Genomic DNA, 17,696 nt, shown 5'->3' on the forward strand with positions numbered 1-17,696 from the left:
CCCAACGTAGTCTTAATTTCACTATGAGAGAGGTAGTCAAAAAGGAAGTTATAAAGTTGCTGCATGCAGGGATTATATATCCTGTGCCGCACAGTGAATGGGTAAGCCCAGTTCAAGTTATGCCTAAAAAGGGAGGCATGAGTGTTATTATGAATGAAAAGAACGAGCTAATTCCGCAACGCACCGTCACAGGATGGTGGATGTGCATAGATTATAGAAAACTGAACAAAGCCACAAGAAAGGATCTTTTTCCTTTACGTTTCATAGATGAGATGCTAGAGCGATTAGCGAACCATTCATTCTTCTGTTTCTTAGATGGATATTCAGGGTATCATCAGATCCCGATCCATCCCGATGATCAAAGCAAAACCACTTTTACGTGCCCATATGGAACTTATGCTTACCGTAGAATGTCTTTTGGGTTATGTAATGCACCAGCTTCTTTTCAAAGATGCATGATGTCTATATTTTCCGATATGATTGAAGAGATTATGGAAGTTTTCATGGATGATTTCTCTGTTTATGGAAAAACTTTTGATAGTTGTCTTGAAAACTTAGACAAGGTTTTGCAAATATGTGAAGAAAAACACTTAGTCCTTAATTGGGAAAAATGTCATTTCATGGTTAGGGAAGGCATAGTGCTGGGACACCTAGTGTCTGAAAGAGGTATTGAGGTAGACAAAGCTAAAATTGAAGTAATTGAACAACTACCTCCACCTGTGAATACAAAAGGAATCCGAAGCTTCCTTGGCCATGCTGGTTTTTATCGTAGATTCATAAAAGATTTTTCATTCATTGCTAGACCACTTACTCTTTTGCTAGCCAAGGATGCTCCTTTCGAATTTGATGATGCATGTCCAACATCTTTCAATTTATTAAAGAAAGCACTCATCTCTGCACCAATCATTCAACCCCCTGATTGGTCGTTACCTTTTGAAATTATGTGTGATGCTAGTGATTATGCTGTGGGGGCAGTTTTGGGACAAACTAAAAATAAGAAGCATCATGCAATTGCTTATGCCAGTAAAACTTTGACATGAGCTCAACTTAATTATGCAACCACTGAAAAAGAGCTTCTGGCTGTTGTCTTTGCCATTGATAAATTTAGATCTTATTTAGTTGGAGCTAAAATAATTGTTTACACTGATCATGCTGCACTAAAATATTTGCTCACTAAAGAAGATGCTAAACCTCGCCTGATTAGATGGATCTTATTACTCTAAGAATTTGACTTAGAAATAAAAGATAAAAAGGGAGTAGAAAATTCTGTTGCAGATCACTTGTCTAGAATGTATTTTAAGAATCCACAGGAAACCCCCATCAATGATTCACTCCGGGACGACATGCTCTACGGGATTAACAAGTCTGACCCCTGGTATGCCGATATTGTTAATTTTATGGTTTCAGGGTATGTACCGCTAGGAGCAAACTAGAATAAGCTTATTCAAGAAAGTCGTTCACATATATGGGATGAGCCATACCTCTTCTGAGTATGCTCTGATGGCTTACTCAGGAGATGTGTCACCACTGAGGAAGGATGGAAGATCATCGACATATGTCATTCATCACCATATGGAGGTCACTATGGAGCATTTTGTACACATTCAAAGATCTGGCAGTGTGGATTCTACTGGCCTACAATGTATGAAGACACGAAGCAATATATCAGAAGATGTGGGCCATGTCAAAGGCACGGAAACATAAATACAAGGGATGCAATGCCACTCACCAACAACCTTCAGATTGAGCTATTTGATGTCTGGGGAATAGACTATATGGGTCCATTTCCTCCATCAAAGAAGTGTGAGTACATCTTGGTGGTAGTTGACTACGTCTCCAAGTGGGTAGAGGCATTACCTTGCAAGCATGCCGACAACAGCAGTTCAAAGAGGATGTTTGAAGAAATTATATTTCCAAGATTTGGAGTCCCAGAGTAGTGATAAGTGATGGAGGAGCACACTTCATCGATAAACGCTTCAAGCAATATCTATCAAAACATGGAATCCGTCACAACTTTGCTACCCCCTATCATCCTCAGACAAGTGGCCAAGCAGAGACTTCCAACAAACAAATCAAGAATATTCTTCAGAAAACAGTAAATGAAATGGGAACAGCATGGAAAGACAAGTTACCCGATGCACTCTGGGTATACTGGACAGCATACAAGACCCCAACAGGAATGTCTCCATACCAATTAGTGTACGGGAAGACTTGCCATCTACGTGTTGAACTAGAGTTCAAAGCACACTGGGCCATAAAGAGATGGAATATGGACCTAGATGTTACTGGAGATCATAGAAGAATGCAACTATCAAATTGGAAGAATCGCGAGAGAAAGCATATCACCATTCGAAGATCTACAAAGAAAGAGTCAAAAGGTGGCATGACAAGAGAATCAAGAAGAAGGAGATCACACACGGAGATAAGGTATTACTTTTTAATTCCAGGGTGAAGCTTTTCGGGCATGGAAAACTCTGGAGCAAATGGGAAGGACCATTCAAGGTAATTAATTCATCATCCCACGGAGCTATCACACTTCAAAATGACGAAGGTACGTTATTCAAGGTAAATGGTCAACGTCTTAAATTGTTTTTAGAGCCCAATAAAGAATTAGAAGAAATAGACGTAGTCCATTTTTACCTTCCCATGGAGAATTAGAGCCTGACCTTTTTAGTCTGACGTTTTTGGGTCATATATATATTTTCCTAATTATGTCTGCATCTAGAAACACGCTCGAGGAAGCGGACCCGCAGCGGAGCTAGAGAGAGGGTGGGCGCCCTGATCAAGTGGGTCCTGATTTTCTCTGTTATGGAAAATACACTTATGGTAATCTGAATAATCCCTCAGATGGAAAGTTTCTCACGCACATCGATGGAGAGCAACCCAAAGAACCCCTAGAGGCACTTTTTGACCCCTATATAAACAGACCCCTGACATTAGTTTTCAAACACCAATCTATCCAAGCCTTCTCTTCTCCTTCAATTAGAGCTTGTTTAGTCCCTCACTGCTCTAATGGCCGAGAAGTTCCACGATGATTGGGAAGTCGTCCCCTTCAACCTCAATATGGAGCCTGCGGAAGACCCCGACGCCCGTGCTCTCGTCCCGGCCAACACAGAGCAACAGCTAGAAGCCATGCCATTATGCCAACGCAGCTCCGCCCAATCCTATCATGCTCAACCAGTTCTCACCGCACCGCCACAACCCCTACTCCTCAAGGGATCATCATCCAAGACGAAGACCACCATCAAGGTGGCAACCGGCACGAGGATCCTTCCACCTAGACCCAATGAGAGGGTCGCTGGAGTCAAGACCAACCGGAGCGGCGAGATCAGTAGCATACGCTACACTACGGAGGAGGAAAGGCCTTACTTTGAAGGGATTACAGCAGCCAAAGTCCGTTTCATCCCTCCAAAGGCAGCTCCGAAGCACGCTCTCAAGGCTTTTGAGACACCTCCGAAGCGTCGCAAGACTATAGTAGATATTGATGAGGACGTTCGCAGGCTAGACAGAGTTATCATAGACCTCCAGTCCTCGATTAATTCCCTCACTAGGCAGCTCTCTAACCACAACACCGTTATACTAGGCCTTAGGCAGGTGTTGGGTATTCTTAACATCATTACCAAAAGTAGACTAAGTTTTCTAAATCTAGTAACGGTGCCAAAAATACCAAACCTATCCCTCACACCACTTAAGCCAAGTTGTCATCCCCAGCATGATATAAGAGACGCGGTATTGAAATATGCAATTGCTCTTCTAAATAAATAATGAATGGGATCTGCAAGCGCACAGATTAATACCGATACAGCATTTTAACCGGGAAGTATTCCAGGTATCGTTATTTATATTTTTACCACTGGGAAGGGATTAGCAATCATCACTAATGATTACAGAATAGAATATGAGATTGAGCATCTATCATTGCATGTATAATTGAGAACATTATATCTAACTCTTCATACAGGGATAAGTGTCACATAAAAGATATATGAAATAATAATAGTGACAAGGATAATTAATCTGATCTAGCCACATGATAAATATGATAAGCACCTCAATTAGATACTCTAGAAAGTCATTAGCATGGTATTAGAACGAACTACAAGAATATTCCCTAAGTTATTCTCAACTATATAGTCTAGCATTATCATAATTAGTGCAAGCATACTTAGCAATCATTGCGAGACAAGACTACGCCCATGCATAGTGATATTAGCAAGGAATATGAGAAACATAGCAATCACTCCCCTGTAATAATGTTGCTCTGCCAGCCCAATACACGAGAGGGGGACTATATAAGAATCAATGAAGCTGTCACTATCACGAACCACCCCACGATCTGGCATATTGGGTACAATCGCAGATAAATATGGTATAAGCACCACGCCTACACAATATCTATCATTTACCCATGGATCCGATGGATAAATGCTATACGATCCTAAGCATGTATATAGATCGAATCTAACTAAGCCAAGTACATAACTATGATAAACTAAGAACAATATAATCTTGAATATAAGCAAGTAGAGCAAAGTCATAAGCAATATATTGAAGTAGAACAAAGTCATATTCATAATATTGAAGAACAAAGATAATTAGAAAGCAATTAGAAGCACAATTAGAGAATTACCAAGAATCCTCTTGACAGATCCGGAAACCAATCGAAGATTGACTCCTTCTAGTTCTAATCCTATGTAGCTATGCTAATCTAGATATCTAATTGATGTGGTGGCTCTAATCTTGATCAGAGGCTTCTTCTCCCTTGATGGAACAATGAATTAGGGTTGAGAGGCTCTCTCCTCCAGGGGCCAGGGGGTCTGGTTTTATAGTCCTTTCAAGTGAATATGGGCCCTTGGATCAAACCAATATAGATTGTATGGTTTAGATTCATCCTTTAGGTCGGTGGAGATCTCCCACAAAACAGAGTCCTGATTGGACACAGGAGGTGGGCGGGCGCCCAGGGCAGGAGGGTGGGTGCCCTGCCTCTGGCCCCGTTTCGCCTCCGCTTCGGTCTCGTGGCTTCTGGAGTCTTCTAGATGTAAGATAATTGCGCAGCACGTTAATATCTTTACGTAATCCCGACATGTGGGCCTTTCTTCCATATTTCCTGATAACCCCCTGCAGAAATAGACAAACACCAAAACTCGTGGAATTCTGTCAGATAAAACCCTAAGTCTAGATGTTGATTTCATTTGGATCCCTTTCTTTATTTATTTGATAATTAAATGTGATACTTAAGGACCGTCAACAAACTCCCCCAAGCTTACCTCTTGCTCGTCCCTGAGCAAGAATAGACTCAGCTATGGATCATAAGTTGTTGCAATATTTTTAAAAATTGATGTACACATGCTTTTAAATAAGATCTCATCTCTGAGTTAGAGTAAACTGTCAAGACTTAAAACTTACTTACTTTACCTTCACCATGGGACTTGTAACCGTCACTTCTGTCTTGAGTGGTTAAAAGATAGAACAGTCTAGCCAAGTGCCATGTTTCTTATTCTTGATCAGCTATAGCTCTGGGGTTTTTGCAGATTTTCAAATAAAACTCAGAAATTCCTTGTATGATTCTCTCAGGTCTCTCTTTTGTGGTATTTTTGGATCCTTACCAAGGCAGTGATGGTATATGCCTTCTCTCAATATATGTGGTATTTGTGGTATGAGGCATAATGACATTGCCTTCTCTCTCATCCTACTCTAATAAGGCTTTAATATCTGGAGCTCATAGGTGGGAGATAAAGTATACATACTTACAAGACATTTATTGCATAGTCAAACCATGGATCCAAAGTAACAAGTCAATAAGTTTAATCAAGATGTGCATGTGTGGCGAATGAATGATGTATGGTGATGATGGTGATAACAATGGTGGTAACAATGGAGGTGGAAGTCTAATTCTACTTTTGCTCTTTTGAGGGGATACATACCTTCCTTGCCTTTGAAACTTTATGAGGAGAATGAGATGCTCTTCTTTTTCTTTTCTCTCAGGTGGGTATCTTGCACCCCTAATTCTACTGTCGGACACTTGTCCATTTTTACCTCTCGTCTCACTTTTTTTTTCTTTCGAGGTTCCGAGCACTTGCTCCTTTTTATTTCCTCGTATCTTCTTCTTCTTCTTCTTTTTTTTTCAAAGCATTCATCTCTTGAGATAATATAGCAAGTGGTAGTAACAAGATAACTTGAGCATTTATTTCACAAGGGGAAAACAGAAATATTTGTGGTTATTCTCTCCCGGATTAGGAGTAGAATATTTTTGGGTGATTCTGGAGATGGAAATGGATGGATATATGTGGATGGTACTTCCGGAGTAGAAGTAGCATATATGAGTGAACGTGCAAGTGAAATCTTGATTTAACCACATGACAAGCTCCTAAGGGTCTACACAGCTTGACCACACTCAATGCTCATAAGTAGTAAATAGTAAATGTGTGGCTTAAAGTCTAGCAAGCATGTATATATGGCTGTGGTAGGAATTTAAACTCTCATCATACAGGAACTCATCATGCAACATTTTAAAGATTTTCAAAGATAAAATTCTCCAGAATTCTAGCATCTCTAGGAACAGATAAACAGCAGCTCAACCTTTCCATATCGTATCCGTTAACAACTTAGACTTCAGATCAAGTTTTCATCCCACAAGTTTAGGTCTAGAGCAAGCTTTAAATTATAACAGTTATATCTAAACTTGAGAGAGAACTTAAAATGTGCAAATTAGGCAGAGCAACTATTCATCATATCCATGCTTAAGTTTTATTTAGATACAGATTAGCATAGCCACTTTATTTATTTATTAAACACACTAAGCAAAAGACATATTTAAATAAGCACAAACTCTTTATTTGGTTTTCCATAGTTTATGTGTATTTATATTCTAAAATAATATAAGTATAAAGATAGATAGAAATACTTATCGGTATAAATGGGGGTGCTCTCCCCCAAGCTGAATTTTGACGTAATTTCTCTTGATGTAGCTAGCAGGTGGCAGAGGTGTATTTGAAAGTCAGCAGCATTCTCACAGCGATTAGAATGTACTCCGTCTGCTAGTCTTCTTGATTCTTAAATTCTGTGGAGCTCAAATAGACAAAAAAGCTTGTGGAACTGATTAAGTGTTAGCATAAATATCTAGCCTTTATTATGTTGAGACTCCTTAATGAATATTACTCCCTGTTTTTATATTTTTTATTTTTATAGAGCAGAAAAATAATTATTTTATTTTTATGCCACCACAGTGAATGTACTTATGGGTTTTATGCCACTCGTCTACTCACATGCGGCTTACTGTTTTTCACATTTTTATTTTCTTTTTAGGATAGCATGAACATAATTTACTAAGTAAACTATTTAAAGTAATTGAAAGGGAAAGGATAACTACCAAGTTTACCTCTTGGCAAGGCGTTCGGTGTTTTTTTTAAATCCTCCGAACGGGACTCTCCATTTTCTTAATCGTCCTGAGGTTCGTTGGGTGGTGTAGTCGGTACTTCCGGCAGCGCCTCCTCTTCATGTATAGTTATCTTTATTTTCCACACCTGACTCGGTGCTTCAATCTCCTCTGGATAATTCTGTTTAAACTCAACGTCTTCTGATCTTACAACTTCTCCTTCATAGTCTGCCCATCCGTCCTTGATGATCTGCCTCCTCTGGTTGCGGTTGCGTCGCTTTCTTACCTGCTTAGATTCTTCAATGATATAGTTAAGGTCAGTAAAATAACGGCGTACCTTCTCTGAGGGGAAGTGCATATGGACTTCTCCGGTTCCAATGTAGATAATTGCTTTGACAGTGCTGAGGAATGGTCTTCTAAGGATGATGGGTGGATCGTATTCATCTTCTCCCATGTCAATAACTTGAAAGTCTGTGTAGACAAAGTGATCGTCTATTTTGACTGGGACATCAGATACTATTCCTTGAACTTCTCGAAATGTCTGATCTGCCATCTGGAGCTGAATGTATGTTGGTCTTAGTGGCATGGTCCCGAACAAGAGCCGATAGGTGACTGCGGCCATTATGTTGACGCCCGATCCGGTGTCGCAAATTGTCTTGTAGAAGTTGTATCCATTTATGGAGCAGTAGATACTTGGCATTCCTGGGTCGTCCTTCTTGGTAAAAAATGGTGACTTAAGTTGGTGATCTTGGCCTCCATGAACTACAGTGACCATCTTAGCTGACTCGGTCCACACTTGCTTGTTCCTGTTTCTCCTGTTGGTCCTCTTCCTTGATTCACGTCTGGATTGATCTTGAATTTGTGTAGTCTTGTTCTTGAAGAAAAATGTCTCCTTCTTCCCTCTGACGTAGAAACTGATCTTGGCAGCACTGGCGTAGATGATAGCTCCCGTGGTGTTCAAGAATGGCCTTCCTAGGATGATAGGTGCTCTTTCATCATTTCCGGTCTCTACCACTACGAAGTCTGCTGGGGCATATAAGGTACCAACTCGGACACAGAGGTTCCTCACTATTCCTTTTGGAAAAGTTATCGTCTGATCTGCAAACTGCAAACACATGGTTGTCTCTAATAAATGATATGTAAAGAATTTCTCATAGAGTACCCTGGGTATAATGTTGACGCTAGAGCCAAAGTCGCAGAGTGCTTCTGGAACGTCCACCATGCCGATGGAGATCGGGATGACGGGGCGTCCTGGATCGCCTCTCTTGACCGGCAGACGGTCAGTAGAAAATTCAGTGACGGGGTTACTCCAATTACCTGCATCAAACATGTCTACAAGATTTCCAGATTCTAATCCTTCCGATTGTGATGGTATACCGGGGTTAGTAGTAGGAACAGCAGCAGCTATTTGATTTAACTGAGATTCAATCATTTTATTAAAGCTAATTTGATTCTTGATGGCAGTGGAGAAATTATCCATTCTATTATTTATATTTTCTAGCATTTTATCATTAGATGCCAATTTCTTAGATAGATTATCCATTAGCTTTCCTCGATTAGACACTAACTCTCTTAAAGGTGGAAAATTATTGTTATTGTTGTAAGAATTGTTACCTTGATAATTACCTGAGTAGTTAGGCCTCTGTTGATTCCAACCTTGATTTTGTTGAGGACGGTTGTAGTAGTAGTTGTTGTTGTTGTTCATGTAGTTCACATCCTCAAGTATCTCAGGGCAGTGGTTGCCTGAGTGTCCAGTGTCTCCACACTCCTCACAAGTCATGTGAGAGAAGTAGATGTGCATAACTTCTTTCTTGTCTCCAGGTCTATCATCGAGCTTCTTCATGAGGAGGTCTAGCTTTGCAGACAGCATGTCTACCTCCTTCAGCTGATGCATACCTCCACCTCTCTTGCGTGTCTGGGTCCTCTCTTCATTCCAGCTTTGATTGGACGCCATCTTCTCCACAAGAGCTGTGGCTTGTGGTATAGTAAGTGATAAGAATGCTCCTCCAGCTGCAGCATCCATGGTTTCTCGGGCACTGTTGCCGAGCCCATGATAAAACGTCTGCATCAATAGCCAACTCTCCATTCCATGATGGGGACATTCTAGGATGTAGTCTTGAAAGCGCTCCCATGCTTCTGGAACGGATTCATCATTTTGTTGCTGAAAACTTGTAATCTTCCCACGGAGAGCATTGGTCTTGCCCATGGGAAAGAACTTAGCCAGGAAGTTTGTTGAGCAGAGTGCCCACGTAGTATTCTTCTCCTTTGTAGCGTAGAACCACTGCTTCGCTCTTCCTAACAGTGAGAATGGGAAGAGGCGAAGTAGTATAGCGTCTTTGGAAACTCCTGCTATGGTGAATGTGATGCAAATCTCCAGGAAGTGTTGTAAATGAGCACTAGCATCTTCGTGTGCCTTCCCACAGAACTGGTTGGATTGCACCATATTGATAAGTCCAAGCTTGAGCTCAAAGTTGCCATCGATCTCTGCAGCAGGTCCAGTGCGGATGTTGTCCGTAGTGGGAGCTGAGAACTCGCGGATCGATTTGTTCGCCATGGCTTCGAACTCTGAAGACAAGTTCCGGTGATCTTCTTGAATGGATGAAGCTTCTTCGTGAAGTGTTGATGATTTCTTTAGCTTGGCTCTCGTCTTCTTGAATAATGCTTCAGGATTGTCAACAAAATTCCCTGGAAGATGTCTTCTATTCATACATTCCCCTGCATAAGATAAAATAGAAAAATATCGGAGTAAAACTGTATGAGAGAATAGATAAGCTCAATCATATTAGTGATGCGAATGATGACTCAAAATCTTTTATTCTATTCCTGATTAGTAATCAACCTTCCCCGGCAACGGCGCCAAAAATGCTTGTTGGGTATTCTTAACATCATTTCCAAAAGTAGACTAAGTTTTCTAAATCTAGTAACGGTGCCAAAAATGCCAAACCTATCCCTCACACCACTTAAGCCAAGTTGTCATCCCCGGCATGATATAAGAGACGCGGTATTGAAATATGCAATTGCTCTTCTAAATAAATAATGAATGGGATCTGCAAGCGCACAGATTAATACCGATGCAGCATTTTAACCGGGAAGTATTCCAGGTATCGTTATTTATATTTTTACCACTGGGAAGGGATTAGCAATCATCACTAATGATTACAGAATAGAATATGAGATTGAGCATCTATCATTGCATGTATAATTGAGAACATTATATCTAACTCTTCATACAGGGATAAGTGTCACATAAAAGATATATGAAATAATAATAGTGACAAGGATAACTAATCTGATCTAGCCACATGATAAATATGATAAGCACCTCAATTAGATACTCTAGCAAGTCATTAGTATGGTATTAGAACGAACTACAAGAATATTCCCTAAGTTATTCTCAACTATATAGTCTAGCATTATCATAATTAGTGCAAGCATACTTAGCAATCATTGCGAGACAAGACTACGCCCATGCATAGTGATATTAGCAAGGAATATGAGAAACATAGCTATCACTCCCCTGTAATAATGTTGCTCTGCCAGCCCAATACACGAGAGGGGGACTACATAAGAATCAATGAAGCTGTCACTATCACGAACCACCCCACGATCTGGCATATTGGGTACAATCGCAGATAAATACGGTATAAGCACCACGCCTACACAATATCTATCATTTACCCATGGATCCGATGGATAAATGCTATACGATCCTAAGCATGTATATAGATCGAATATAACTAAGCCAAGTACATAAATATGATAAACTAAGAGCAATATAATCTTGAATATAAGCAAGTAGAGCAAAGTCATAAGCAATATATTGAAGTAGAACAAATTCATATTCATAATATTGAAGAACAAAGATAATTAGAAAGCAATTAGAAGCACAATTAGAGAATTACCAAGAATCCTCTTGACAGATCCGGAAACCAATCGAAGATTGACTCCTTCTAGTTCTAATCATGTGTAGCTATGCTAATCTAGATATCTAATTGATGTGGTGGCTCTAATCTTGATCAGTGGCTTCTTCTCCCTTGATGGAACAATGAATTAGGGTTGAGAGGCTCTCTCCTCCAGGGGCCAGGGGGTCTGGTTTTATAGTCCCTTCACGTGAATATGGGCCCTTGGATCAAACCGACATAGATTGTATGGTTTAGATTCATCCTTTAGGTCGGTGGAGATCTCCCACAAAATAGAGTCCTGATTGGACACAGGAGGTGGGCGGGCGCCCAGGGCAGGAGGGCGGGCGCCCTGCCTCTGGCCCCGTTTCGCCTCTGCTTCGGTCTCGTGGCTTCTGGAGTCTTCTAGATGTAAGATAATTGCGCAACACGTTAATATCTTTACGTAATCCCGACATGTGGGCCTTTCTTCCATATTTCCTGATAACCCCCTGCAGAAATAGACAAACACCAAAACTCGTGGAATTCTGTCAGATAAAACCCTAAGTCTAGATGTTGATTTCATTTGGATCCTTTTCTTTATTTATTTGATAATTAAATTTGATACTTAAGGACCGTCAACAGCAGGATCTTGCCAGTGCCAATAAGAAGATCAAGGAATTAGAGCGCCGCTAAGTTATCTAGATTAGACCTTGAGGCAATGCATCTTAGTCATTTATCTTTAAATTCTGTTTAGGTTTACTATTATCATCAGTTTGTTACTATTGTCATCAGTTTGCTACTAGTCTTTTGTAATAAATGCCTCAAGATTAATAAAGAGTATTATTATTATTATGTCTTGTGTGTCTCTACTTTATTCTTGTGCAAGAAAGCAGAAAACAAGTATGGGGGAGATCCCTCGACATGCTAAACCCACTTCGACTACACCACTCCACGATTCAGGTACACACTCTGCACACTTACTTTACACATACTCATATATATCTTAGATTATGCAGAATATTGTTTCCGACATGATAAATTAAAAAGATTAAAATATTTTTAATCATGATTAATCTCACTCTCTGATATTTCCTGAAACTTGCAATTATTGAAAAAATCATTTTAAAGCCTTGTGTTACTTAAGTCATTGTGGAATGTGAGATGGTAAAGTATGAGTTTCTTATTCTTGATATCATTGTTGCTTGGAGAATTTATTTCAAAAATCTTCAAAATTCTAGCTACCATCCTCAGTGTTTTATATGCCTGATAAAACTGAAGATATTAATTATGATTATAAAGGCTATCTACTTTGTATTGAGTTTGTTCAAAATGAGTTAGACCCTTGTTGAGAGATTTATCATGCTCCTAAGATCAAGACATTTATTCAGAAAGATTCACTATTCCGAAGTATTATTGCATTAGAGGCATGGGCTATGCAAAAATAAAGATATTTCGAGGAAATAAAAAGGAGCAAGTGCTCGATAACCTCGCAGAAAAAATGGACAAGTGTCTGGCAGTAGAATTAGGGGTACCTCGGTATCCACTTAAAAAAGAAAATGATAGCCCATGGTCCCTCTAATAAGCAATATGCCAGCAAGAGTTGACAAAGATCTTAATTTCCAAAGTCTTTGATCTAAGAGTATGACATTCCCCTCCACGGATCCCGTTTTGATCAGGCAATAAATACAAGGTAAGTATGCTTGAGAATTTTTGCAAATTAAAACAGCCTCAGTGAGATGTGTAAAAGATAATGAGTGATCTGAGAGAACCTATGAGGATAAAAAGATATGCTAACTTTCTTTCAAAAATATACAAAAACTCCAAGTGACAGGATTAAGAAGAAAGGATCTTTACTCTTAACCATATACTTCCCTGACTATAGTACACAGTGGATTTTAACACCCTGCAAATATAAAGAAAATGTTTTACCCCAGATATTGTTCTTAACCATCCTTTTCTCGAGGACGAGTAAAAGCCTAAGTATGGGGGTATTTGTTGACGGTTCTTAAGTATCAATTTTAATTATCAAATAAACAAGAGAAAGGACCAATATACAAACAACACCTAGAATTAGGGTTTGATCTGACAGAATTCCACGAGTTTTGTTGTTTATCTGTTTCTGCAGGGGGTTATCAGGAAATAAGGAAGAAAGGCCCACATGTCGGGATTACATAGAGATATCAACGCACCGCGCAATTTTCTACCATCTAGAAGACTCCAGAAGCCATGGCAACAAAGCGGAGGCCGAAAGGGGCCTGGCCCAGGACGCCCGCCCTAAGGACCAGGGCGCCCGCCCCCCTCTGTACTCCAATCAGGACTCTTTTCGCAGACGACGCTCCACCGACCTAAAGGATCAAGGATAACCGTCCAATCAATGTCGGTTTGATCCAATGGCTCACGTTCACTTGAGGGGACTATAAAACCACACCCCCTAGCCCGTGGAGGAGACAAGTTTATCATAGAGTTGAGGGGAGCCCTCGAAGGAAAACCTCTTCTCTAAATAAAATTTCTTTTTAGGCTTAGCAACCAATGTGAGTAGAAATCGATCTTCTAGTTTCTACTAGATTGAGAGAGATAGAGTGGAGGTGTAGATCGGAGGAAGCCCGGCCTGTCGGTGTCTACTCCGAGCTTGTACCTGCGGGATCAAGTTCTCCTAACCTGAGGCTTGCTCCTAGGATTCTTCAGTATTTCAACTTCTAAATTCTAGTAAGTTCTTGTTTTATTGTTCTTTGGTTTATGAGTTTATTTTAATCTCTTCGCGTAGAGTTTAGAGTAATCATCTCTAGCGTAGACGTGGTGCTTAGGCTAGGATACTCATAGATATTCCCTGACTAGCTAGACCGTGGTAGTAGTGAGGAACGTGACAATTCCGAGTTACCTTTGCAGACCATATCTTGTTAGCAGGAAGGATAGGGTTTATAGGTGCGGGTTGAACATCCTTTGTGGTGTCTAGATTCTGTTAGCCTCCCCAATAGAACAGTAGATCATCCTTACCAAGGTTAGAAGGAGATTACGATTGTAGTCTTCTCTATTTATCACTCACATCGAAAAACATTCTTTGTTGCCTAAAGGGTTAGTAGTAATAGACTGGGTTAGTCAGATGCACTCTTTCTCCTAGTGGTAAAAATAAATACGATACTCTGGATAACCTCCCGGGTGAAGTGCTCACCGATATCCGTGCGCTTGCGGATCAATTCCTTATTGCGTTCCCAAATATCAACATTGATGCGCTCGCAAGCATCCCTAGGAGGGAGGTTTTGTTGTAGGTCCCGGTCTTGGTTTACCTCCTGACCACGTCCACGTCTTTGTTCGTGGTAATCGCCAGTGTCCCGACCACGATTGTCCCGATGGGTGTCATTCCTGTGATCGTTGATGGGCGAACGGCTACGACGGTGTCCGCCTAGTCGTGGTGAGGTTTGGCTGTGATGAGTCTGGTCAGAGGTGACTTCCGTATAGGAGACGGCTCGGACCCTTTTGAGTAGTGTAGCCGTCTGTCTCATTGCGGCGATAAGATGTGCTCGTATGTTGGATCGGATGTCCTCATATTCTAGAGTATCTTGAAGTCGATCGAGATTGCCATGGCGACAGCTACATTGGCGCTTGGTGTCTTGAACACTTGCTGATTTCCGACCATGTAGAAAGCATCATCAAGGTTGTTTGGGATTAGTTGCCGCTCCTCATCTACTCACCACTGAGCACGATCAGCATTGCGCTGTTCGCGCTGCTGTCTTTGTTCGTCGGTCTCGCCGTCAACAACTGGTTCGTCATTGCTAACATTGAAAACCAGATCTCCTCGTCGAGGCGGAAAGACTGGAAAGCGGGAAAAACCCGGGGGGTAGGGCGGTAGATCTAAGTCATAGTCTTCGTCCTCGGGGTGTAAAACCTCAGTAGGGACAGACCCTGTGCTAGAATTTGTGTTGTTGGTCTTGTCTTCTGGCAGAGTGCGGATGGATACCATATTGATAAAGTGACGAGCTGTCCGCGTGGTTTGCTCCGGCAACAATCCCATCTTCCCGAATAGGGATTGAGTATGCCGTGAAACCTGATTGGCCACGTTGCTTAGACCATAAGGAAAGTTCTCTTCTGGTGAGGGTGTCTTGAGCTTGACTATCCGCCCCCTGGTGTTCGATGTTATCGTCAAGGACGTCCCCAATCGTTCGTGCGTGGTGGCACGAGTTGGTCGATGGGAGTTGAAAAAAACTCGACACTGGTGCTGGATCATGCTTGCATGGAATCGAATCCACCAGGTTGGAGGCTTTAAGAAGCTTGTGGTCGGCGTGATCGATGGCTTTAAGAAGGTCCGAGTTGCCGACTCGTTTTCCCTTGTAGCGAGGGAGCAGAGGTCGGGTCCTCAGAATCGTAGTGATCGTGGTTTGTGTGATTGGTGTCATCGCCTCTGCTGCCCCAGATTGGATCTGAGTTTCTTCTAGAGTCGTAGTCGTGAGGTCGCAACCGTGAGTTGTCCAAGTGATCTGGCTGACGGTGAATGTAAGACCTTCAGCCACGGCGGTGGAAGCTGGGATGATGACCATCTTGTTCGTCTGGGAAGCTGCACGCACACCCCCTACCTGCCGCGCCACTGTCGACGAAAGCTAGTCGGCAGTCTACCTTGGGGTATACCCACGGTAGTAGTTTATCGGCAGACAGGTGCGCAAGCTACGAACTTGATGGTGACGCAAGACGCGGACAAGGTTTTTATCTAGGTGCGGCCGCCGTGTGGGCGTAATACCTACGTCTTGCGCCTAATTGTATTGCTGTGGATCGAATTGTGTTGAGTTGAGTTGTCTAAGGAGGGTCCCTTGCCTATCTTTATATAGTCCAGAGGGCAGGGTTACAGATCTGGAAACTAATCCTAGTCGGTTACAATTTCCATAGATAATACGATATCAATTCCTATTCTAACCGACTAGAATATTGCTTGATCTCCACGTCTTGTTTCCTCGTGCGAATCTCCGAGCAGTTGGAGCAAGCCACGAACTGTCTTGTGATGGGCCAAGTCTCCTGGCCCAAGTCTAGCTGTAAGGGTATAGGGGTTTATACCCCCACATTCTCCATCCACCAATATTAGGAAATCGGAACCTGCCTCCACCTCGTCACCATCGTCGTCAAGAAATCTCACTGCCCACCAAGTTCCTCCTGAACCCACCACCAGCCATCCCCACCACATCGACATTGGTAGCATGGACAACTATCCCGTCAACCCTCAAGCCTTCCTGGTCTCAGGTCTCACAGTTAATCACGGATGGAATCGCCCAGCCTGAGGCAAGATGGCACTAGGTGGAGAGCCGACCAAAGAACATGAAGACTTTCCGATCGTCTCTCTGGAGCCAATGCTAGAACATGCTCATCAGCTACGGCCTCGCCTCAACACAGTGTGCAACTGGCTGGAACATCACCAACGAGTCGGTATTGAATCTGCTTTTCTCTCTCCCCTTGGGCTTGGTCTTATTAAATTACAAACAGTGGCTCAGCGAGATCAACTGGTTAGAAATTCTCCTTATCACACTGGGGACAATTTCACTATTTAGATAGTTAAGCATGATGAGGGGATCAACCACAGGGCTTGCACATACACGCGTATCTGTTGGATCATGTTTCTAGCTTTTCCACTCGATTTTTAGAAAGAAGTCTACATCAAGGCAGCAGTGGCGCCTTATGGACGTCTGCTTGACTGGTATCGTGACACAAACAAGACTAGAGTTCTACTACAATGGCCTGGTTGTTTCGCGTGGTACAACAATTGGAGGGGCTCAAAGATCCTGGTCAGTTCCAGTGTACATATTAGATGGGGAATTTCCGGATGCTTTTCCGGCAGACGAGGACTCAGTACCAATGGATGGAGAACCTCACCTAGAACATCTCCCTCTTGTCATGAGAGTGAATCCACAACCTCCCAACTGGGAATTTGAACAGCAAGGAGCAGCTCAGAACCTGGGAGTATTTGGTGGCAACCCCCACCTAGTCCTAGTACAGCAATTTCATCCCATCCAGTTTCAGGCTGCCTTGGATGGCAATGCAGATGAAGATGAAGAAGAGGGAATAGAGAACATGGATGTGGAAGCAGAACCTGAAGGAGGTCAGCTGTGGCAACCTTGGGACCCAACAATATTTGTTGCAGATAATGACCAGAACCAACAGCAAGATCAGCTACCAGAGCACCCTGCCTTCCCACAGCATATCATGGAACTTAATCTTTATGGCTCCTCTATGAGATTTCTGAGAGCTAATGGTCCTGACATAGCAATTGAAGAGGTGATGCACCCTACCTCTGACGACAGCTCCTCTACTAGTGATGCCGCCTCTAAAGAAGCAGTGGTTAGGGCAAGGTTTAATGCAGTTAGAAGCTTATGTGCTAAAATCACAATGTATCACAGGAAAGATATTCCTGGACTAAGTGATTGTAGCATCGGGTCCATTCTAATGAGGCCCATCTTTGTGGA

The 17,696-nt window shown here is 42.0% G+C and overlaps 1 pseudogene; it reads left to right on the plus strand.

Moving 5' to 3' along the window:
- LOC110431120 overlaps nucleotides 1-17,696 on the plus strand; it is a 124,286-nt pseudogene that overhangs the window by 39,306 nt on the left and 67,284 nt on the right.

The sequence above is a fragment of the Sorghum bicolor genome, chromosome 10 (assembly GCF_000003195.3).
Source record: "Sorghum bicolor cultivar BTx623 chromosome 10, Sorghum_bicolor_NCBIv3, whole genome shotgun sequence".
NCBI lineage: Eukaryota > Viridiplantae > Streptophyta > Magnoliopsida > Poales > Poaceae > Sorghum > Sorghum bicolor.